At 45.9% G+C, this 24,980-nt stretch overlaps 1 protein-coding gene across 5 annotated transcripts in view; it reads right to left on the minus strand.

Moving 5' to 3' along the window:
- LOC121587771 overlaps positions 1-24,980 on the minus strand; it is a 68,261-nt gene that overhangs the window by 19,450 nt on the left and 23,831 nt on the right. For all 5 annotated transcript variants that reach the window (XM_041904880.1, XM_041904882.1, XM_041904883.1 and 2 more), the window contains exon 3: positions 18,324-18,395. The gene's annotated coding sequence lies outside the window, so the exon portion shown is untranslated. The remainder of the gene's footprint in view (positions 1-18,323; positions 18,396-24,980) is intronic.

A 24,980-nucleotide genomic window follows, 5' to 3' on the forward strand; every position in this document is an offset into this window, starting at 1 on the left:
AACCGTAAGACAAATAGAAGGATTAGATAAAGAAACATCAGAATAGCTTGTACCGGAGCAAATCAATGGAGTTTCGAGATGAAATTAGTAATTTATTTGCATTTTGATACACCAGTAATTCCATTAAAACTTAAATTAAGATACCCAAAAAGATTCATATTATAACCATAAAATACACATCCGAATGGTAAAATGAAATCAAAAGCTATTTTTAGAGCCTCTTCAAAAGGTGGCTACTCCACAAAACTTATCGTACAATATCGATGCTAATGTATTCCACATCTCAATGAAGCTGTACAGAGCGTTGACGTTAATAGAACGGCTGACAGGATTCTTCCGCCAATACGTCAAACTCACGTCTCCCCACCCTGCCTTGCAGCATTGATTATTAGAGAACTTTAAAACGTTGTTTACATTTGCATGACTGCAAGAAGGAGATAAAAATACGCCGCGAGTGCCGTTGCAGCGGGCAGGCGCTGGCGCTGGTCTCGTGCTGCGGAAGGTGGTAAGGTTATTAACATGACTTAGGTTATTGCCTATCAACAGCGAACGCTGTCGACAAGGGCAAGGAAACCCCCGAAACGAGTGCGTCATCAAAGTGTGGAGTGGAAAAAAGGTTTTCCGAAGCCAATGGTGGCCAATGGTCTCGTGAGCTTATTCACGTCCGTGCGCCATTCCACGCGACTGCATCACCCGTTGCTATGCAGTTGTGTGTGCACCTTCCAGTGCAGCCATTCGATGGGAATGCTGATTTTGAGATTTGTGGAGGTATAATTTATTTGTATTCAAGTAATACCATTCCGATTTCCACACAATACCACATGAACACACACACACACGTGCAAAAGGGTCAATGAAACAATGTAGCTTGATTATATCCCGTTGAGTACAGCAAACACAAAGTAATACACACAAACCATAGGGACACTCCCCCATAAATCAAATGCCTGCACAATCAACGTCCCAATATTACGAACAGCTGGATCATTACGGGCCCTGTGGACACATGGCCTTGGGCATCGATTTGCCGAAATACGGATCCTTACGTCGTGGCTGGGAAGTTTCGGTGGGGCGGTACACGGACATTCCTTAATTAAGGCGGCCACTTGATCCTGCGTGGGACTAATGACAAAATAAATGCATGACCGACGGACGGTCCGGGGACGTACAAACACAGGCAGATACTGTGTCCACTAATTACGCTCCAATAGCATCGTAAGCAGCGGAAAAAACTAACCAAAAGAAGGATTTTTTCTCTTCTATTTAGAGGAGCTCCGCCTAAATCAACAACGCACACAACAGTGGTTGTTCTCTCCAGCAAGAATGGCAGTTTTAATGAGGCACAACGATGGCAAGCAACAGGATCCCGACGGTAACAAGTGAATAAGATTATCTGTCCTTCTTTTTGCGCGGGGTCGGTTCTTGTTTGCGAATCTGTATGTGTGGTACAACATGACGGGTGATGATTTCCATTTAAGTGACTGTCGACTGTGTGGGGAGAAAAGTGCCGCATTGGGATGGTAATTCGTGTGAGATGTTGGAATTTGCTGCTGCTCGGTGTGGAATGTTGAGCGGTATGTTAGCACAAGCTGGTTGAGCTTTGACGTGCTTTGGGAATGTGTGTTGTTGTAGGGTTATGTTATAGTAAGGTAGCTGAGGGAATTACTCCAAAATAGTTACATGGCTTTTGAGGCTCTTTACAAGTGACATCGCGACTGCTCTCTCCTGAATAATGCTGATATATACCAGACGAAGATAAGATTACACTACGTCGTCTATTGATAGCCTTCATTGAAATAAGATCCTTTGGATGTATGTACATTGTATCCTTGCTATTCATCTATTAAAACCATACGTTTCCGTAGAAGACTTCAATCATTTATGTGTTTTAAACCAGAAGAAACCCCGTTTTGTAATTCTGAATGAGCTTTGTCCGTATAATGCCGAACTTATTATCTTCAGAATAAATATTTAGAAAGAAGACACTTTCCATCGTCGTGTGGTTTGAAACTTAAGATCTAGTTAATACCTTCCGAAAGGATGAAAGAGCAACACATTCTCCACAAGATTCTATTTAAATCCTTTCAACTGAACTCTTCCGTTACGCTCGAAGGCAAACACTTATCACCGTCAGTATCGTTTACGCTGTTCAACTATAAGCGTACTCAAGCTACGACATAGTCACGAATTAATAAGCCTTCCGGTGTTCAACATCACCCACAGAGTAGATCAAAACTTCTTCACAAAAAGTCTTTCATCTTCATCAATCTGCATTTGAGTGTGTATCGCGGCATAACTTCAACATTTGCTTGCGAGACTCGAAGAGTCATTCTTAAAGTTTAATTAAACAGTCAATCAAGTCGAGACTGCTTCGTCTCACACTGGTAACAGTTTCATTCGTAATTTCATTCACCGAAAATACAGAACCATTTTCCCTTCGCCAGTTTGCAAACAGAATCTGGGTCAAGGTATTTATCGCACTAATGATTACGATCAGATTTTTTTCATTGTTGTTTTGCTCATCCTACACTTTTGTGTGCGCAGGCAATGCTGTGCTCTGATTTCTACGCTTTCGCTCTGTCCCAAATTATGCTTCTCGTTGCTCTCGTGCTTGTTGTTGCTGAGTTTACAGAGTAAATTTACTATCGAAACCACACCATACCATTACTAACCATTACACACGCTCGCTCGAGCACAATTCTGATGATAGCACGCAGCACGCGGCAACAGTAAGCACAAAGCAGAACAAACCATCGTTACGCGATAAAGTTCGCGTGCCGCTCGTGTGCGTGTTTCGGGGTGGAATTTAGCATCTTTTTGGCAGCGCGTACCGGCGACTCGCGACAACCTTGAAATCAACCTCTGCCGTGGAGCGGTGCTGCATGTAAGCCGCAGCCGAAACGGCCGACATGGGGCAGTTTTATTGGAATTTTAATTTATGACATAATTGTGGTCAATTTACCGCGACGAACCGGTCCCTACTGGTACAGCATCCGTCACGGCAGGACGGGGCGGGCAGACCGTCAAAAATTGTTCCTTTCAGTCTGGTTCGTTCCACAAAAATGCATGTCCCATTGTGACGCCCCATAGTTGAGTGAATAAAGTGAATAATTGTCATAAAATAAACGGAGAAACAATAAACCAGTCGGTTGAGATCAGCCAGCGGAGTTCGGTGAACGGTGAACAGGATGTGTACCGCACCGCACACACACACACACACACACACACACACACACACACACACACACACACACACACACACACACACACACACACACACACACACACACACACACACACACACACACACACACACACACACACACACACACACACACACACACACACACACACACACACACACAGCCGCAGCATATTTTCGCAAATCTTTATACAAATTCTCCCGCACGTTGATTCGCATCCGGCTGATCCGGTTAGATTAGCGAAATTAAATCAAAGAACAATCCCACCAAATCGATGCAGCTGGATGGTTGGATGGAATGTAAATTGGCCTTTATACGCCCATTTGACGATTGGTTTCACCTCAATCCAATTACAACTGGGAAGGCGCGATTGTTCGCTTCCCAACCCCCGCCTCCGGCAACGACTGGAGCTCCGCATAAGAAATCCGATGAGCGAAGAATTGAATAAAATTCTCACCAAATCCCGGCGGCGGCTGGGCGAGATTTTTCGTTCGTAAACGGTGCACCATTCCGGTTGTAATAGTGGATTAGCTCCCAAGCTTGATTAGCTCCCGGGTCCCTGAGATGCGAACTGTTTGCTCTACCGCTGTTTAGTATCTTAGTCGTTGCGGTGTCTGCGTGAATTTGTTGTTTACTGGGCTGCGTTTGTTGCTCACTCTGCTAGGGATTACAGGGTTGGCGACCGATGCTCCGCGGGAGAAGCAAATCCGTGAACCAATTAACCCTGAACCGCGTACGCTACGTGTTCCCTTGGCGGCTATGTAATTAAGGGCAAGTGTTTTGCTCCAACGGGAGCGTTCCGATATCACCGATATCGGTGTGGCTTGTTGGGCGGGAGAACTGCGCCCAAGGTGAAGGTTGGGTGCGAAGAACTTTGCCGTCTCCATTTAGCCCTACTTATCTGTGTGTCATGGGGTTAAAGCGATTTGAATCACATTTATACGCCGAACGGTGAACAGTAATGAAACAGTTTGCCTTACTTCCATTAAAGCAACTGCCCAGATGCACCCAAGTGTGTGTTCCACAAATCATGCTGATCACCACATCACAACACTGCACACCGTATCACACGCTCGATTGCGTCAAACCTATTCGACGGTGTCAACGGTGATGGACGCATGATTGGACGCTACGGTTCAACGCGAAACCCTTTTTCCGTTCGTGATCTCCCATCCTCTCTAGCTAGAATCAACGCCAATCGACATTCCGTTTGATCGATTCTGGTTCGTTCGCTCGGTGTCCAAAAACACTTTGCCCAGTCCATTGCATTTACTGGGCGAAGTGTGCCAAGTGTACGGACCAGATTGACGAATATTATCGCACAGGTTTGCGTGCTTTTAAAGTGAGGTTTAGACGGGCTCTCATTCTGGAGGGTCTCATTAGGCACGCCAGTCAGTTGGTGTGATTTTTGCGGTGTGCGTGTTTGCACCGGTAAATGTCTTTTTGTCTTTTCGCATTTGCTCAACGCAACCCAGGAGCTGTTGTCGGTCGTGGTAGGTTGGTTGCAGTGTTTAGCGAGTTAACAGTTGATGCAAGATAGAGTTGACGGTGTCAATTCATGCGAACGTAAAATGCACCTTTGCTATTGCTTTCTTGTTTGTTTTACAGTGGTTATACCTACAACATGCTACAGTGCAACTTTAAATCCCATTTTCGATTACTGCTCTTGCATTTGCCTCAGTTAAAGCTTCTGAAGTGCAAAAATATATATTAAATCTCTATTCTGTTCCTGTTTCCGTGTTTTGAATCCCAATAGATTCTCTTTATCCGTCCTACATCTTATTATGCTTATTCTGTATCCTATTATTTCTGATCCTGTATCGAATGCGTGCAGTCTATTACTAGTCTCAAACAAATTTGTTACTCTTGTTTTACACACGATTTTATACCAGCTACTGATATTAACCCCAGTCCGTTTTTCTCAAATTCTCTACATAACACCAAATCTCTTGTATTAAACTCTAGTTGTTATCTTATCTTGCATTCTCTTGAGATGTAGATGTTTATATCTGTGATGTATCTCTTAAAAAACACACAGACTGCATGGGCGCATTCACTGAACATAAGAAGACTAACAAAGAAAAAGAACAATCCATAGCTAATGCATCCAAACCTTAATTATCGCCCCATTTCAGTTTATAATGTAAAGAACATGACCGTTATCTGTAAGCTGGTTTTCATCACTATTCACCAACAGGTTGTTAAACGTAACGAAAGACGCCTGTTTGCTAGTGAAAATTTAATCACACTCCCTTTTCTGCCAACTGCCAAATCTCACAGCAACTGAGCGAGATTAATATTGGCAGATTAGGAAGTACTTACCGTGCTTACGACTGTTTGCAAAGATTGTTTGACGTTTACTTTTGAGCTCATCTACCGAGCTCTGGCCAGCAGAGTACTTTGACCCTGTTATATATTCTTTCAAAACGTCTATTCCACCTCCCATCCCAATACCCCGGGCAGCGACAACATAAAAGGGTGCTGGGGACCATAATGTCACGGCAAGTACCCAAACGCTCCATCCCAAATCCTGCCTCTCGACCGGTAATCCTGTGGTGGTAGTGGTAGTGGTGTAAATCTTGCAGCACATTAAAGACGACATGTTTAGCGCTGCACGTTTCGCGCACGTTGGCAAGAAGGATTAGGTAAGGTTTCATTACCGCGGCACAAGAGACGGCGTGGCGGCCCTTATTTTTGTGTTTCGTTTTTGTTTTTCTGTTTTTTTTTTCTACATTGTGGTTTGGCTTCCGGTATTCCTCTCAGTCCAACGGTTTCACCGGCCGGCTGACGAACGTAATAAAACCTTTACTTATTCCCCACACAGCGTCGCCAAGGGAGCTGAGGAAATTGTTAAGCCGGTAACGTATACACTACCAGATTAGAGATTACAAGGAACGGAAACGGAACGGGGAAAGAGGTGAACACAGCGACACATTTTGTACGAAAATAAACTCAATGCCACTGGTATTCTCAAGACAAAAAGACCTGTGCACAAATTCTGTGCGACACTAGTCCGAAAATTGACATCACCCCAAGAACGGGAGGAAAAAACCCCACACAGGGTGTAATAAAAATTTACACTCTGTTTGCTTCCCCACGCTCATCCCATTGCAAGCTAAACTTTTTAAAATGGACCAAATTTTCTCGCAACCACCGATAACCGTACTAACCCCCGGGTTGGCAGACAAAACATAAAGGGAGAACGAGAAAACATTCCGGCACACAATGTGCAAACCCGTCCTGCACTTCACCGCTCACAGGTCAACAGAACGCTGGAAAAATGCGGGCTTAGTCGAAAAATTATAGCCTTTTTGGAGTTTTTCTTACATCATCTCCAGGCCGGGGCCATGTGTAGCCCGTGGGCTAATGTTTTATTTAAACGCTCTCCGGCTGCATCGTCCCACACTGGTAGTGAAACAGGTTTTAACACTTTTCCCGCCACCCGTGCAGGAGTGCACCGGCTAGGGCAAAACAAAAAGAAAGGGAAGCTTTTCCCCTGGTGTAAGGCTTACAGTAACCGTTGGGGTACGTTTGTTGATTACGTGTAGAGGAAAATCCGGAGCGATTTTTTCCACTAATGCTAGCTACTTGGACGAGAACTGTAATTCCTTTCTACGATAAAAATGGTGGCAAGCTTCGCCATCCAGCGCGGTGGCACACAGAAACACTCATTAGCGAGCGGAAGAGTGGCAAAGTGGAGTAGTTACTATTACCAACTACATCAGCTTTGCGAACATGGAGAAAAATACTCCCCAGAGAAGGTGTGTGTGTGTGTGTGTACATCGTGAGAAAACTTTATAATCCGCGGCTTTTACCTCAACCGGTAGGGTTCTATTTTTGGCGCGCTTAAATGTGGAATTGCCTCACAATGGTTTCCGTTTTCAAACTTCAAGTTGGAGTGTGTAAAATTTCGCTCCTTTCTTTTAAAACACTTACATCAAATCGCCACACTCTTTTGCATACGGAAATAATTGAATAAATTTAATTTATTTTATGGTTTTATGCTGTAAGGGCTTCATATTTATTGCCAAAGTTGGAATGCTTTTAGAGCCGTCCACTGTTGGAACGGATCGGTCCGGTCCGGTCGGTTCGGTTAGGTTTTTGCAGATTAAATTGACCAACCCAGCAACCACCGCCGTTAGAACCTTTCGAGCGGAAAATTATTTGCCTTCCACTCCCGTCCTCTGTTTAATTTCCATTGACTCTCTCTCTCTCTCTCGCTAACAACATTAAGCATCAGCTACAAATGTAGCTCGCGATGAGAGTCTGTCTTCCCTTCCAGCCGGTTGTAGAATTAGTTTCAAACTTTGCCTTGCCTGCCTCTAGTTCCGGTAAAAGCCTCTCTCTCCCTTTGACTCGTTTACACTGTTCACATGTTGACAGGGGATCTGAGTTTTTCTATTGATTGCGTTCGCATGCGTGGGGCGGCTCATTTTACTCTCCCCCGGGGGCCGTTTGATACAGACAGAATGTGAGAATAATAGTTGGGATTGGGCCGTTGTTTGATGCATTGTATTCATGGGAAAACTTTTCCCGATTGTGAAGAGCCCCTGCTGTAGAAGCTCCGTCAGTGATGTGGTTAGAGTTTCGTCGAAAGGGGTTTGCGGCCGGATTGGGTAAGTTTCATTTGTGTTTTCTAGCCCTAGACCGGAGAAATGTTGAACGTTGTAGCCCTTAGAACAAGTTGGGTCGTAAGGCACAGTCAAAGAACTGCCACAAGATGTATTTGGGGCTTTCTTTTGAGGGCTGCGATAAAATTAAAAATCATATTTCACAGCTATTTTGATACGCGCTCCGGCTGGAAGTAGCTGCAAGATTCAGATTGCAAAGAAACGGCTAGGCTCTAAAGAAAGAACCAGCGATCAGGACGACGAAACACGATCTCTTCCGAGAATGATTTAGGTATTGAAATGGCCCAAAGGGCCTCGTGTAGCGGTGAATTAGCGAGCCCATTTCGTTCGGCTTCTTATTACATCCCCTTCCTGAGGCACCGAGAGTTTGTCTATCTAAAAATGTCTCTCAACAAAAAGTGCAAACACCATTTCCATGAAAACAAAAGCCACGCAAAAGCGGTTGATAAATGATAAAAATAACTCCAGTGTGAGTAGTTCTCGCCGGAAGAACTGTAATAAAAATCAATATTATGTCAAATCCTGCAAGTGAACACGAGCCTGCTCACGTTACGATCGCCCTTTTATGGTCCCTTTTTTATCCACTACAGAGGCTCGAAAGTGCCGGCCAATGGTTTGCTGAACCACATTTACATCCCGAGAGTGGGAGCAACATGAACCACACAGAAATAGCATGCCAATCCCCCTTTGGGGAAGGGCGATTGGTTTGAATTTCTTATTGATCAGTATGGTCAAGCTCAGTGTCCATGTTCATACCGAGCTGAGTTCGTTGGTTTGTTGAACTCCTGGTCTACTGCTGGACAGGGAGAAACACACACACTATCCTTTAATGTCCTGTTGGGAAAGGCCGGTCAGTTAGAAGGCTCATAAAAACGAGCAGGCTCCATTCTCCACTGTGACAGGGCTCAGTGCACACACTGTAGGTCAGGATTAGTTTGCCGCTTTGTGTTGTACTCCCGTGAGATCATGTATGTTGGGAAAAAGGCATGGGTTTAGCAGGATACCATATGTCCGAGTGTGACAGGGTATAGTTCTAACCAAACAGGGTTTTATAATGGAGAACGGTAGAGTTCCATTGAATATGTTTGAATTAATGATTTGAATGTAAGCACCATTTCTGCCTGTCACACTGGAAGCGTCCCTAATGAAGCTACATAAATTAAAAATCATACACACAAACGCATGTGGCATGCGACACACAAACAAAGCCTGGCGGCTTAGAAGTCACCGAATATTGTAAATTACAATTTTATAACAGCCTCCGATGAGAATGAGCTTGCCCGATTTATGGGGCTCCTATTGTTACTCACCCATAATGCCTTCCGAATCATTTGCACGGATGCATTAATGTTGTGCTACATAATTACTGCCCGCCCAGTGGAACAAACGCTTCTGCATAAGAGACAAGGCTGCGGCAGCACGCTCCCACCGTAACTTGGCTGAACTTACCATTAAATTTTAAAATTTATTACTCGGAACCCTCGGTGCTCCCTTTGTTGTTGGGGTCGGGCACGATTCGTCAAGCTCTCGGGTCAGAGTTTTGGTGGTACAGCTTGTCCAACATTCCGGCTTCCGGCTGAACGTCATCGATTTTGCAAGGGTTTGCATACACACTCACGCCGCTGTGTAAGTCACGGGAAGCTTTGGAACGAAAAACGGTTTTATTTATTACGGCTTCCTTCCGATGGTACCGATGATGGTGCTGGCCTTATACAGCAAAGTCCTACAGCGGTGCATCGTGCAAGTGTGCAAGTGTGGTGAAATTGTAGCGAGAACGCCGCCCAGTTACCAACAACACCTACAGCCGAATGAAGGCGGCGATGCTGTGGCAGTCCTGGAATTTCAGCGAGACTACCTACCGGAAGCTTTCTAATATATTATGGAGGAATAAAATCAGTCTTGCTAGCTGGCAGTGTACCGTGCATCCGATTTTGGGATGCCTGTTTTTATCCCCACTGCCTCTTGGTGTGTTGCTGAACGATGTAAAACTTTTATTGGCAAAGTTAGCATAAACTTCTGCGAAGGAATTTCCTTTCCTCTATCATCCCATTCCCATTTTTAAGGCATTTATTTGATACTTCCATGCAGTAGAGAATGAATGATACGAATTTAAAATTGATGGGTGCAGAGCAGAGATTTAGATTGAATTTTGAGCATGTTGCCAAGGCTTCATCATACAAAGCTGATTGGTTGTAACGGTTTCCTCCGGCCAGTACCCTTCTACAAATACGTATACATTTTTAAATTCTCAGAAACATCCAGTTACTCATTCGAATGGTGCTGCAGTGATATGGGATTAATAATGAAACAGCATTGATGTAAGAATCACTTTCTCCTCTTCCAAGAAGATCTCCGTTCCCGGAAACTCGTTCTTATCGGATAGTAGTAGCATTTCGCAAGAAACACTCGCAACAATTACATCTAACGTTATTGATTTGTTCGAGCTGAATCTCCTTCCCTTCACTTTTAGCGCAACAATGCAGGCACACTGACACAATGGTAAGGTTCGTACCGCCTGCGCTCACTAAGCTTGTCATTTTCATATTAAAATCTCATCGAGTGAGGGGTTTTTGTGGCTCTCCGTTGGTGGTAATACAGCGCGCACTGATTTATTAACTTCCATCACGTTTCGAAGCACACGCACGGGTTGGCGATTTTCAAACCGGAAGCCGGGGACTGTGGTACACTTAAAACGTGATAAACGCTGCTTGGTAGAGCGTTTCAGGGAAAGATAGAGTGAAAAAAGGCCAGCTTATTTCCTTCCGTACGGTTTCGTGCTGATTGCTGCCTGCCCTTAAGCCGGTTCTCAAGCCAGGAGAGGAGCAGACCAACATCGGTGGAACAACGGGCAAGCTAATGAGCGCCCAGTATGCGGCATGGTGTTAATAGGTTTGAATTGTCTCCAACACGCGTGTGTTGTGACCGATGGGTAGAAACGATTAGATGCGAACATGAGCATGGCGGTAAATGGTTTCACACCGGCAGGGCAGTTGTGTTTGATGTATTGTTAGAATCTGCCATTCCCACATTAGCATTTAATTAATTAGGTTGAAGATTTGCATGAAGCGAGTGTTTGAATAAATACAAAAAAAATCGTTTGTTTCATCACGTGTAGAAATGAATTATGGAGGAATCTGTTAACAACTTGTTTTGAGTTGAAAGCATCTGCTCTGGCTTAAATCACAAAATACTTGGAATCAGATTCTTTCATTGCACGACGAAGGCTAAGAAATTGAAATTTAATTTTTGCATTCCTTGTTCATGCAACACAAAACCAGGGAAAGCAATGGAATAAAAGGCCCTCAGAGTAGTGAAATAAAAACATTCTACAAATTGTATTGTGGAGAAAAAGTTGTACGAGATGCAACGTGCCTTGGTGTCTTGCGCACATCAAACGAGAAGCTGGCTCGAGTTTTATAATAAAAGACTCGAATGGGAAATAGAATAAAACATTGTACACAAACAATCGACCAGCGACCAGCTGGGCGTACCAGAACTTGTTCCTTGTTACATCCACAGAAAGAGAGAGAGAAAGCCAGGATAAGAGAAGACAAATCCAAGCACCATAGTTGTGTTGTACCAGAACCAACTAAAAGTCAACCAACATCCTGCCTGATCGGGCAAACATTACATTTTATTTCGCCCTCCGGGGAGTCGCGGACCTACATTCGAAACATTTCCACGAACGAAACAGTGGTAAGAACATTAGCGGAAAGCGACGAGTGCACAGCAAAAACAAAAAACCCGACAGCTCGCATCTTTATGAGAAAATGTCGCTCTAGCAAAATCTTCAGCGAGCGTGCCTTTGTTGTTGGACCATCAGCATCACCTGTTACTGGCAGGGTGTATGCAAAGCGGGGACGCGCGGTTCCAAGCATCCAATACGCGGTGCGGTTCCACGGCAATATGGTACCGGCGGGCGAAATGTTTTATTAGCGTCTGCTTGCCATCGCGTGCCCTGCCGCTAGGCGTTGTCCTTTCGGCTGCAGAACACATGACTACAAACAAAAACTTCGCTGAACAAAAACACCAACACACACTCACACAGAGGCACCCGCGAAGACTGGTCGGTGGTCAAGTACAAAGCTGGTGGCGACGGCCAGTCCCTACCCGAAGGATCATGTTTGCATGTCAAGAAGGTACGAAGGAAAGTTTGCCATTTTGATTAGATTTTTCTCGCCTCCGCTGCTAGCCGCCACCGCTGGCACTGGGTGGGGCTCGTGTTACTTGGGAATGGAAATTTCATTTTCGTTTTGGAATACTGTTTTTTTTTGTGCCGTCGAATGTTTGGTTTTTCTGCCGTCTCACATTGATTGACTGTGTTTCTGTTTCGTCCGGTTCGGTTTTCAGTTTTTGCTCGCAATCAATAACAAGCTCCATCGCTCCGCTCCGAACAGCTTCAAAGCTGTAACACTATCCATGGCAATTGCTTGCCAACCAGTGGAATCGATTCAACGACAGTTTGGGTTTTCGGTACAAGCAAAGTTAGAGAGCTTGCCCGATGCAGCTGGAAGTCACTTCAATCAGACGTACACCTTCCGGCCGCTTTGCGAAGGGATATCGCTTCCAGTGTTGTGTGGTAATGGAAATCGATAGCAAATGGGGTGGCGATAGCAAAAAAGCGTGCTCCAGCGTACTTTAACATCCTTTTCCCGTTGCGTTCGAAGCGGCGACACGTCACGCTGGTATGCAATTGGTTGCAAAATTGCTGGAATCGATCCACTGCGTGTGTGTGAGCCTGCCAGTTTTTTGGGTTTGCAGTTTCTTTTTTTTTGCCTTCTGCGCCCAAGGGCAGTCGTTCGAGGACGATGCCGAACCGGTTGCACAAGTGGTCCGTTGTCCGTTTGGAAAATGTTCACTTCCCGGTACGGACACAAATGGAGCGTTGCGTCCTGTAATGGGAGTGCCTTGCGAGTGTCCTTGTGCTTCCGGGAAGTTTAGCTACCGCACTGGAATGTTAAATGCGTGCAAAATGGAAAGACGCATCTTTCCGGGCATTCCAGGAACCACAAGCGAGCGACTAACTGGAGCTGCATGGCAGCACTAGGTAGACCTTTTTGTTACCAATGTCTCGTGGGACACCTAATGGAGATATTTGTTGCGTTTTGAGCGAATATCCATACACCAAGTGGAGCCAAACAGCAGGAAGATGGTAAAACACATCCATGGAAATGAAGCATCCAAACGTCACTGTATGACTACGCCAGCAGTGGCAGGAACAAGTTTATTTACTGCTACCTGTCTAGCGGTAATTAGCTCTTCACATTCCAGTTCTGTATAAGACACGGACCAAACTAGTCTTACAACCCTTTCCTGCTTGCTTGAGAGCAAAACTCGAACAGTCGCAATTTATTGTCTCTGCCAAAAATGGCAACAGACACACAAACGCTCGGCTGGGAGATGCTTGATAGAAGTTCGTCCGGGTGTGACATTGATGAATTAATCCTAGAATTAGATCCATCAGCTCTTCAGCCACGGCGTGCGAACCGTTGATGGATGACCGAGTGAATGCGGTACGTTGATCACCCCGCCCGCGAAGTGGAGAAATTGTAACACTCGAATATTTGCTCCAAAAATAGCAACCTCTTCGTCAGACACTTTATCACACCGCTCACCGAGAAGTAGGTTATCGTGCTATCTATTGTTTCCGACCCATGTGCGCAAGCCATGCGAAGTAATACCTCCCCCTGAACTGAACTTATATTGTACTTCAAAAACCGATTCCACCAAAGACACACTTCAAGGTTGGACGGCACCAGCACTAGACACCCGGGTGCCAACGGGTAACTTACGGATCAAGTACCGGTTAGCTTTGACTTCTTTCTTTCAGTTGCTGCCTTCGCCGATGGGGGGGTTGCCACCAACGTGGCCATCTGATCGGTAACACCCATTTTTGGTAGACGGCCTGTCGTCGTCCATCATCGTGCTGGTGCGAGCACTGTCTCCAAGCGCTCGGAACGAAACCCGGGAAGCCATCTGCAAACCCGTTTTCGCGTGAATCATCACCGGCTCTAAAGTGAACCGCTGGGTTACCTTCTGGGTCGCATTGGGTTGGTAAGCTGCACCGGAGGGCTGAGAGGGGGGAAATGATATGTATCGGTCGTGAGTTGACATTTTCCCCCTCCCTTGGGTGGAATAAAGTGTATGCAAACGCGTTGGCGTAAAGAAAGTGTCAATGCTCGAAGATCTGACTGTTCGGAGCGGCGGGCATGGCAGGAACTTTGAGATGAAAAAGACACAATCAACGGGTGTGTGTCGATTCGTTTCTTTCCTCGACAAACCACTTCGCAACAAGCTCTTCTTTTGTGGCTGCAAAGACATGTACAGCATCAAACCGGGAAGCAACAGTGGCAGCAGCGACAACAACAAAAAAACCCCTCCGTGCAGACACCTTACTGACACTCAGCAAGGGGTGTGACAGTGACCGCAGGATTGCTCGGGAGCACCCAACGGTGAGGTTGGGTGAGTTTTGAATTTCACCAGACTGGCTGACGACGCTGACGACAAAATCGAATAAAAAACTGTGAAAAAGAGATGTGTAACGAATAAGAGACTCGCGCTCGTTATTAGTTTTTGCCCGGCGGAGTTTTGCTGCGTAATCTGACAGTGGCAAGAGGGATGGCATTTTGGTCGTATTTAAATGATCGCTCTTTTGCGTACGATTACGACCGAAGCTGGCCACTTGATAGCTTGTCACCGGGACTGATCTCTCTGGTGGTGGTATCGTCGTGTGTCATGTAAATGCTTGAAATGGAAAATTATACACTTTCGGTGGGTTGTGTTGTTTTTTTATGAAAGAGCGAAAATATATCGAAAGCTTTGCCCTTGTTTCCTGAGCTGTTTTGTTTAAATCTTTCCTCATCTTCTCATTAAAGAGTGTGAGGGGACGTGGAGCAGCAGTGTTTTGGAGTTCTCTCTATGTTGCTTGTGTGGAGTCGATCCTCCCCACGGTGCGTTGCCGTGGGTGGACGCTCGTGGCCAGCCCGATGGCAACGGGTATCAGCTGACCCGGGCCATGCTTTTGCGGTCAGCAACAGTACCACGCGCGCCCGACCAAAGAGCCATTAGTGTTAGGATTGTTCGAGAAGCAGCTTGTGACGGTTAGGGTTTTATTTTTATCGTACCATTCTCTTGGACCGCTGGACCGACCGATTATGTGCTATAAATTGGTTCGAACGATGATTCGTCAGACCGTGCTCGAAAGCTGCCATGGCAATGTGAAGAATAGCTAAAAAAAACTAGGACGAACGGAATCGGAAAAAGAGCAATGTTATCGAGGGGTGAAGATTGAGCTTTTTTATCAAATTGTATTAGTGCTATAAAATAGAAATACAAAATGTGTTTTTGGCATTTTGTTTTATCCTAGCATTACGTCACCAAAGCATCGAAACAGTGTTGCGAAATGGTTCTGAAAGCTTTAAAGTTACAGTTCGTTGCATTGGCATTTGCAGTTTTATTGCAGTTTTATCACTTCCCGACGATTGAAATCCACATCGTGAGTGCATTTTGTTGTTGCGAAGGAATAAAACAGATTTTGCAGATGATGACAAATGATTGCCAATTAAGATGATAGTTAGGTACTGTGAAAAATACAATTTGAAATATTCACAAACATCCTGTTCAATGTTCTGTTATTATCTCAAATTGACAAGCTGACAAGGTCATAAAACGTTCTTATGATTTTGTTTCGCTTATTTACGCTTATTCGATGATACACTGCGCTGCCTGCTAAAGCTATAGTTTACATCAACACATAGTACGAGTCTGGCTCGATCAGTCAGACTGGCACCGGAGATGAGAAGTTGTGATCTCGTCGGTGTTTTGAATAGGTAGAAGAGTAAGCGGACCTAAGACATCTGTAACCGAGTATCGTTGAATTATATGATTTGGTTTCATAGACAGAGGTCTGAATCCTTATGAAGTCTTTAAAATAATAAGCAACACATAAAAAAATACTGAGAGAACTATTTTACGATTTATAAAAATAAGAGAAGAAAACCAATATAAAAAATCTTGAACTAAAGCTCAATACTACTAGCATGAATACCAGCAAGCAGTTTTCCGTGAATAAAACGTTCCTCAACCATTGGGTCAATCATACAGCAAAACGTACAATATTTGCTTAATTCAAATGCACATGTTTCGCTGCTGCACATACGCTAATGCATTACATATTTGTCGAATGCCCAACGACGGTTCGATTACAACGAATTGCGACATTTGTAGACATTTGTAGAACATCTATTTCACCATCGCACGATGAAACGGTGCGGTTTTACCCTAGCAAACGCACACCTCCAGCGGGGAATTCATAAATTTCACCAAACTTTGAAACATTTGTCATCCCAGCCCAGGGGTGGCGTGTTTCCCGAACCATGTCCACCCCTTGTACGCTTCAATCCACAGCTCACCGGCCCAACTACTGGAACCCGTAACTTCCCGCGAACCAGTCTATCCAAATACAGCGTACTGTTAAATTTGCCGCCCAGGTCTCCCACCTTCCTCGTGATCCTTTTTTGGCGAGAGGTGATCAGGCAAATCTCCCGCACGCGGACGCTGACTCACCAGCCGGTTGGTGAATTCCGATGCTATGCTGCTGTGCATGAGTAAATTGGCCCATCCAGGCAGGAAGAGGAGAACAAACCCGACCACACCACAGACCGATTGGGACCACAACAAATCATAAAATTAGCATTTGCAAGCGTTTTCATTGATAGAACGAACACTCCCACGTCTAGCGCGGTTTGACATTTTCGGGGCCCCCAGATAGATTTGCTAGAAATCGATTTGCCCTCGTGCTGGACGATTGAATTGGCGATTGCAAAGCACCTGTTAGTATTTTCGCACTGCTAAAAACCGAAGAACAACACGGCGTGTTGTTTCCTGCTTTGGTTGTCACGGTTTTATGTGAGCCGATGAAGATCGATCGACAGCCGATGCAAATTAGATCTCGATCGCAACCAACCGTTTTGCCACTGATCGTTAGTGATCGCAACCGGGAAAGTGATTCGTGGACGGGACGAAAATTTGCATATGAAACAAATTCGACCGCAGGATGGACAGTTTCACAGTTCGGTTCGTTCTGACGGTGTGATAAATGTTGGCCGGTGTTTCGGTGCTTTTCGGTGCGATCAACACAGCGTCAGCTTAGCGTCGAGCGCGTAAATTAGCGCGACAGATGGACGACCGTGTCGGATATTTGGGTTCCACAAAAAAACAACCATCAATCTTGCTTTGCTGCTCGGTATGCTTTTCCGGTTGGTACGACGGGAAAATGTTAATTTTGATAACGATGTGACCATGTTTGAAGTTGGCGCTGCACCGAGAACATTCGAGAACGTTTAGCGTGGAGGCGTTTAGCGACACGACGCGGTTTCTGGGAATGGTTGCGCTAGGGATTTGGCGGGAGCTTGCTTTGATGTTGCCGATTATGGATTTATTGAAAAATTATTTAATTATTATTTAATCGATTTGTGACGCAAAGAATCGATTGTTTCATATTAATGGTTGATTTCTTTACAAGCGGTGCTGTTCCACTCGACCATAAACAATTATTTATTAACACACGCCAGCCCCAAACACGTGGCACTTTGTGATGGATTCAATCACTAATACATTCTGATGGAAAGCTCATCCTTTAGAAAAAGGAAAATCCATCCCCTTGCCACTGCCGTGTTGGAAGTTTTCGTGTACTGTTTCGTGCCGTGACGTTTTGACGCTTGCCTTTGACTTTTCTAGGATGTTTTCTTTTCGGTTCAGCTTTCCATACCGCGCCCTTAGGCACACCATATTGACCAGCACCCTACGACTGAGCCGGCAGTCACGTTCTGCGTTCAGCAGACTTTCCAGACGCTTCTTGCCCGGCACGGCTTCGCTAACGAACTTGGCTCGCATCGGTGTCGTACGATGCGCTGAGAACTTCGACCGCTCTCGACGAAGCTCATCAGATGCGACCGGGTGCGGTGGGCAGGAAAATTGAATCTTTGAAACTTTTTGACGCACAAACACACTCATATATTTGCGGTTCGTGTTCATGGTTCGAGGGTTTTCTCTCTTTCCAAATACAGCACACTGTGAGGGAATTGGGACGGAACAGCACGGGCGAGGGGTACGCTGTTTACTGTGCCACTGCTGCGGGTGGTGGGCCGGTTTGGGCTACCGGTTGACCATAAAGCATGTGCAAACATCGGTCAAGACTACCCGGCAAGGGCAAAACTTTCCAGGGAAGGAGATTTGTTGTTTTCCTTCGAAAATGTTTGGTGTGTAGATTGTGTTATCTTCCTCGGAAATTGTGGCTTAGAGAGAAAATCTCCTCGTTAGCTCAAGTTTTAAACACAAAACTGCAAAACGGAGCGCAGACGTTCCAGTAAGTGCGCGTTTATTGGAAAAAGGCAATGGTTGGTTTTCCAATAAATAATAACATTTTTTTTTACAATATTCTAAAACACTCGAAAAGTTATTATAAGAGTATGAAGGACAATTTACTTACAGTTTAATTTGTTTGCAGGTTCTATGAAACGTTTGAGCAGACTTTTCGTACAGATGTAGCTCCCTGTTTGCTCTGCAAATTAAGATAGAAAAAGTTATTTTGAGTGATACTTCAAAAGGCAATGGAAGAAACCAATTTAACCAATTTTAGGCAATGGAAGAACAATGGAAGAGAAATCTGAACGAATAATTAGAAAGAATATAATTATTTTTTACAACATCTCTGTGTTCTTTTCCCCTACCACATCACAATGAAAGCCATGCTCACTAACAAGCACACACCCACCGCCTAACAGCAATGTTGCACTAGCTATCGACTGTGTCAATCCGATTAGCATCCCTCACGGGAACGACCCGCACCGTTTAACTTCCCATCACTAGGTCCTTTCCTCTCTCTTTCTCTCTCACAAACACCCACAAGCAGCGGGATGACTTCCGGTGGACACCCTATGTGACTATTAGATACCAGAGCCGCGGTTTGTGTTTTGCAGCGTTATTGTCTGGCGTGCACGAGCCTCCGGCAGGGCTCAGTACACAACAACCACACTCCCGCCAGCATAATGCCCCGGTCTCGCGCCGTCTTGCGCGCGATCAACGCGGTGAATAAATGTTTATATGCATACAAATTAAATTTGAATTAAGCACACCCCAAGCTCCGCTTTACCTTTTATCGTCGTGGGGATGATGTTGGCCACGGTGCTTTTTGACGCAAATCGGATCAGACGCCGCCGCCGGTGGACTGTTCCATCGACAAGTGACGACGATTTTAATCACGATCGGGTTGGACCACAACCGTGGAGGTCAGTTGATAGTTTAAAAAGGCCAGCAACAATGTACGTCAAAGCAGAGTTTACGTTTCTTTTCCATAAAAATAGGCATATTCGATGGTCAGATCGTATCATTGATTTCTGGAAGCATCCATCCAGCAACACGGAAAAGCATCATACATCACAACCATTACCAAACACCAATTAAATGTGCCAAATCCGGTAGGATGCAGATAACGCTACGCTGGATGGAATTACAATCCCGTATTTTAAACAGTCTCCCCAACCCTCGGCTGGAATTCTTTATTTGCAGGCCTCATTTTCGAACCCTGCAGCGCAGCTCGCGATCGGTAAGCGTGCTGTTTTACCCGCATTCCCAATTCCCGGCACAGGAAAAAAAATGGCTTTTATACTTTCAGTTCTGGGTGTGTTTTTCCATTCACTGGTTTACGCATCAATTTGCATTGCGAATGTATGTTATTGTAGACAGAATGTAATTAGCAGCACCGAACATTATACAGCGTGCAAGATGATCCATCTGGTTCGTATCAATCGTCAATGCGGAGCCAATCGCTACATGCATCATGCGCGTGAAACCGAGCATCGGTTGGAGGATAATCCCCAGAAGGATTACGATGTTTCGAGAAGCTGTTGTTTAATTTTTCACTTTTTGGAAAGCGTTCATGAGTACACACATCGTCAGGGTGGATTAGTACGAACTTTGCTCCAGAAAATTCCACCCAAACGGACGGTCTTGGTAAAACCGAACATCGTTAATCTTCTGCCTTTGTGCTTTCATGTCGCCGATTGCGACGAAACAATGAATGTCAACAGTCAAACAATCATGCCCAAGCTTTGCACTAATTACACCGGCATCCGGGTATGGTGGGTGGGTGCCGTGCAGGTGAGCTCTGGTTATGCATAATGCATAACGTTTTCACAGAGGCTTGGCAACCAATTCGGAAGGAAAATTTACTTACAGCACAGCATCGCTGTGCCGTTGTGCTGTGCCGTGTGGATGAAAAGCGGCCGGGATGGAAATTGGTCGCCTGTTTGAAGGTTTTGCAACAAGGTTTATAATTAGTGGGTTGTTACAAAGGTGCTTCTAGCCCATCGAGAAGTATTTGGTTATGAACGTAGGATATGGTAGAGATTGAATTATCAAATAAAGTGCTCGATTTGAACAGTCATAATAACTACAATTTGAATGTTGCGCAATACTTGTGCCCCTTTGATAAGATACTCATCAACATTTGGTGACACATTTGGCGACAACACTAACATAACGTAGCGCATTGCCAGTGAACTACCGACGGTCCGATTAAAACGACGTAACGCAGTGCGGAAACAGTGCGAAACTTTCACACCCACCTTATACGAGTGTCAGACACTCATTCAAACGATTTCGTTACTACCCTCGCAACTGACGAAACAGGCGAACGCCATACCCGTTTGGTGATGGTGGCGGTGTGTAATTGCTGTTTTAATTAAATTTCAACTACCGAACGCTCCCTGGACGCCGACTGCCAAAAGCAGAAAAAGGAGGCAATCGCCCTTCCCAAAAAACGCTAAAATGCAGCCTGCGTACCCGCATTGGTGCGACAATGCGAGATCATATCACCCGCCCCGACCTCCCATTCCAGACCGTGGGCCGATTCCCGAGGTCATTATTGAAAAACGGAACCCGAGGACACCGTCCACGGCCGGCAAATGGAACGTTCCCGAAAAACCAATGCCAACAAGCGCGGGATGCCGGGCCCGTTGAACGAATAATGCACGTCTGTGCGCGTGTTAATTGGAATCAAACCCCGATCATTTACGTGTACGACGCTACCAGCGGCATTCACAGGTAAGTTGACAAGTCATCGGCAATTAATGCTTCGGACGGTCCGGTCGGAGCTGGTCGGGGTGACGGGAGCTGGTATGACGCAAGAACATGACCGGGTACAAAATTACCCATTCCGCCTAGCGCCGTCGTTCGATTCGCGCCGTCTGGGGAGATTCCAACGTGCGCTCCTGGGATACGCCACGGTCAAAGGTTTGCGTTTCCGTGCTGTGTCCGGTGGGACTGCACGGCCGGAGCACTGGAATCGAGATTAATTGGTCCACTTGTTTTATGCCGGCCTGTTTCATATCACCCCGCCCCACCACCTCCAACAACAACAATAACAACACGCAGCACTATGCAAATTTATGTAAGAACTCGTTCGATACATTCGTTCTAATGAGCTGGAAGGCACCTTCCCTCGTGCGAGTCATGTCCAAGCCGCGTCTTATGTCATGGATCGGATGCAAACCCATCATCATGATTGCAGCCGGTAGACATTAAAATTAAAGCTTGGCAATGGCCGACAACGGCGTTAACCGAACCACAAAACCTCACCTTCAGCCAGAGTGACACAACCAAATTATGGATTTTGGAATGCCTCCGACATCTTCGTTGTGCGGTCTAATCTAATTAAAATCAATTTTCTTACCCCGAAACCACTGAGCACCGGTACAAGGTAAAACTGGTCGTCTCAGAAATCACACACACACACTGTCTTACAGCATGGTCACTGTGCAGATGATGTTTCAAGCAGGAAATGCTGTTCACTTCTGAGACACCTGTCAATGGTGCATCGTCACTCGTCGTTTGCACACCCGACAGGCATCTCCATCTCATGTATAGGAATGACATTCACATGTACGGCAAATGTATGTCTTCATCTCGTAGCTGTCCTTTTCCCCCCCGGAGAAGGGTTTTGCAAGTGAAAAGCTGGCCGGAAACGGATGCACTCGCTTATCATCGAAGCGTAACAACCTTCCACCTCTTGTGGCGCATCAACAACTCTGAGATGAAACGGAGCATATTTTGCAGAACTCCCAAAAGGAACCTTTGGTACTGTTGGATAGTTGGTCGTTGTTTTCTTCTTTAGATTCGCTTTGCAGCAAACGCAACAAAACCAAACGCACCCTAGGAATGCCGCTCGGGGGATTCCACCGGTGCCCGTGTCCTTGCGATGTTATAGCGCGCTACATGGCTGTAGTAGACCAGCATTGGCCGGCTTGCTACGGCTGCTGCTGCAAACTGCAAAACTACCTCAGTTAAACCTCGGCGAAGGGTATTTATAGAGCACGATTTTACCTTGGCCCCGCTCTCGGGCCCGTCTGTCTGTCTCACTCCGTTTCGTGCCGATGCTGTACCCGATGTTGCGGTGCATTAATAATTCATTAAAGGTTATTTATCAAATAATTAGCAAGCAATTCATGCTGTATTGACTGCGAGCGGTCAGCACCGCTACTACCACTGTTCGGAAGAAGTGTTACATGATCGGTGCTATCGTTGCCGGTGGTCTCTGGGTGCTCCAGTAGCAAACCATCAACGTGCGGACCATTAGGCTGTGCTCGATTCCATTTCAATCAATATGCCACAACCCCGTGCTGGCACGTACTGTGGATCCACCTGTCAAGCGACTGTTACAGGCAGGTACGGGCAGGTTTTGCTTTGGCAAGAGTGTACGAAATCGTGGGTACAACCGTTTTGCGTGCGGTGTACCTGTGCCGAGTTGTAGGTAGGCAGGAGTGTATGTACCTTTGGCAGGTAGGTGGAAGAAACAGGAGAAGGAAGCAGCATAATGGACCATTAGAAAAATGGGAACCTTGCGAAGGAGGGTCGATATCGATCGTTAAACAAGCCGTGCTCAATTATCCGATTGACTGTCAAGGTTAGCTGGGAAGGGATGGAAGACGACATGACGAATTTTTAAAGCACCCTTGCAAGGCAAAATAGTTTGCAGGGGGTGGGTGTGGTGTTCGATAGTTCTTAGGGAGGAAATTTTAGACTTCATAAAACTATCCTTCACTATGACGGAGACCATCCCATCCCATCGGTAGACAAACAGCTAATAGCACCAGTCTTGGTACCATCTGGATCCACTTCAAACCGTAGCTCGTCTTTCGTTTGATATTCTACCCAGCGCGTTCCACGAATTTCCTTATAGTAGCTTGTGATAGAAAGAAGGGCGGCCTAAAAAACCTAAACAAATCAAATACAAACGCACGCTGTTGTGTTCGGTCACAGATAGCTGTTCTAATTTTATACCGTCCCGCGCGTACCGAATCAACCGTGGCAACCTTCGCCAGCGCGCGCTTGATTCATTGGCGGATCGGCGTCTCGGCGTTAAATAGCCGCAAACCTCAACGCGACTACCCCGGGCAGTACCACCGCCTGTTCAATGGATCGGTTTCGGTTCATCACACTCCTCACCCGAGACGGAAGTGCCCTTGCCATACAGCGCTTTTCCGGCCGAATGGATGAGATTGGCTGCGAAAAAATCACTTCATCGTCACCCCGCGTCGTGCATTCGATCGTGCGCAGACACACAAGCACCGACACTAAAGACCGATCGAAGTTCAGCATTTTCTTCCGAGTGTATTTGTGGGATGGGAAAAAGGGTGCAAGGTGAGAGATGCATGGGGAGGAAACGAAACTGTAGCCCGTGTGCGAAGATCATTTATGCCAAGTTTAGCCGCAAGCAAGCGCGATCGGCAATGAATGGAGCGTCTTACGTACGCGTCGTGACGCTTAGGATCGCGCGCGCACACACACGAACAAAGGAAAACAAAGAGTGCTGAGTGTTGAGTTTTTCTTCCGCCGGTTGGGTTCGTTTTGTCTGGGGCTGAGGGTGAAGTGGCCGCGAGTGGTGCACTGTTCTTGAGCGGTCACATTTTGCACGCATCACTCATCACTCGATCCTCGCCGACGGTTGCTTGCAAGCGCGTTGCGTATACGCACTGAGTACGCGCGCGTCGGGTGTTTTGGCTTTTTGTTTCCTCCGCTCGGTTGATGTTGCCAGAGCAAGCGGAACGTTAAATGTCAGTGAGAAGTTGTGCGCGGATGTGGCGATGTGGTCTTTATCGGGGATCGTTGTACATTAAATGGGTTTGCGTACGGCTTTATTTATGAGCAGCGTGAACATGTGCGTAGGATGATGTATTAATTCCTGAAGCAAGTAAAACAGATAAAGCGTCGCTTTGCAACGAGTGTTTTTGTGAGGAATAATCGTTTGTTGCGAAAGATGGTGGAACTGGAGAACAGATCAAATGATAGACTACAAAAAAACGTTCGTATAAGAAACGTGGTAGAAGGCATCAGAAGAATTTATGAAGAATTGAATATCATTTGAATTTTTTCGAAGGTTCATTGCAGCGTTTTTTTATTGCAATTTCGATTTCGAAATTTATCTAAAACAAGATACCAGTGGAGTTGCATAAAAAAAGCTAACTGATAATAACTAGAAAGTATTTTTGTTTATCACTTCCAAATTCCGCAACAAATTGAAATGGGATTACTTGTCGTCTATCATCTCAATCCTCTGTAACTCGGCATGGCGGTCGTCGCGTATGCGAAACTAGAACCATCCCACCAACAACCAAACAGCGCTCTAGATCTCGAAAACCGCCAGTGGCGCACATTTCGGTGGCAGCTGACGCCAGATCTCGTCCATCTTCGCCCCGTCAGTTCGTCTGTCAAACCGTCAGCCAGCTCCAAAAAGTCATTCCTGCGGTATGATTGTTTCTTCCGCACACCGTACGACGCCACCATCAACACACATCCAGAGAGAGAGAGAGCGACCGGTACCGTTCACAGGCACCCGCCAGGTGTTGATTAATAGCCTTTGTCTTTGGCCGATGTTGTACGCCCGTCGGGGGTTGGTTTCGACGAGAAAGAGTGTGAGCCGTCACCGTTTGGAACATCTCGCGGCAAATGACGACCACGCACCGACGGTGACGGTTGATGAGAAAGATCGACGCGTGTTTTGTTGCGTTGTTGGGAACGTTTGAGGGGGGTTTGAAAATTTGATTCCACCGCAGAAAGCAACCAAGTGCCTGCGACGGAGCGTTTGTGA

The sequence above is a fragment of the Anopheles merus genome, chromosome 2R, assembly GCF_017562075.2.
Source record: "Anopheles merus strain MAF chromosome 2R, AmerM5.1, whole genome shotgun sequence".
Taxonomy (NCBI): Eukaryota; Metazoa; Arthropoda; class Insecta; order Diptera; family Culicidae; genus Anopheles; species Anopheles merus.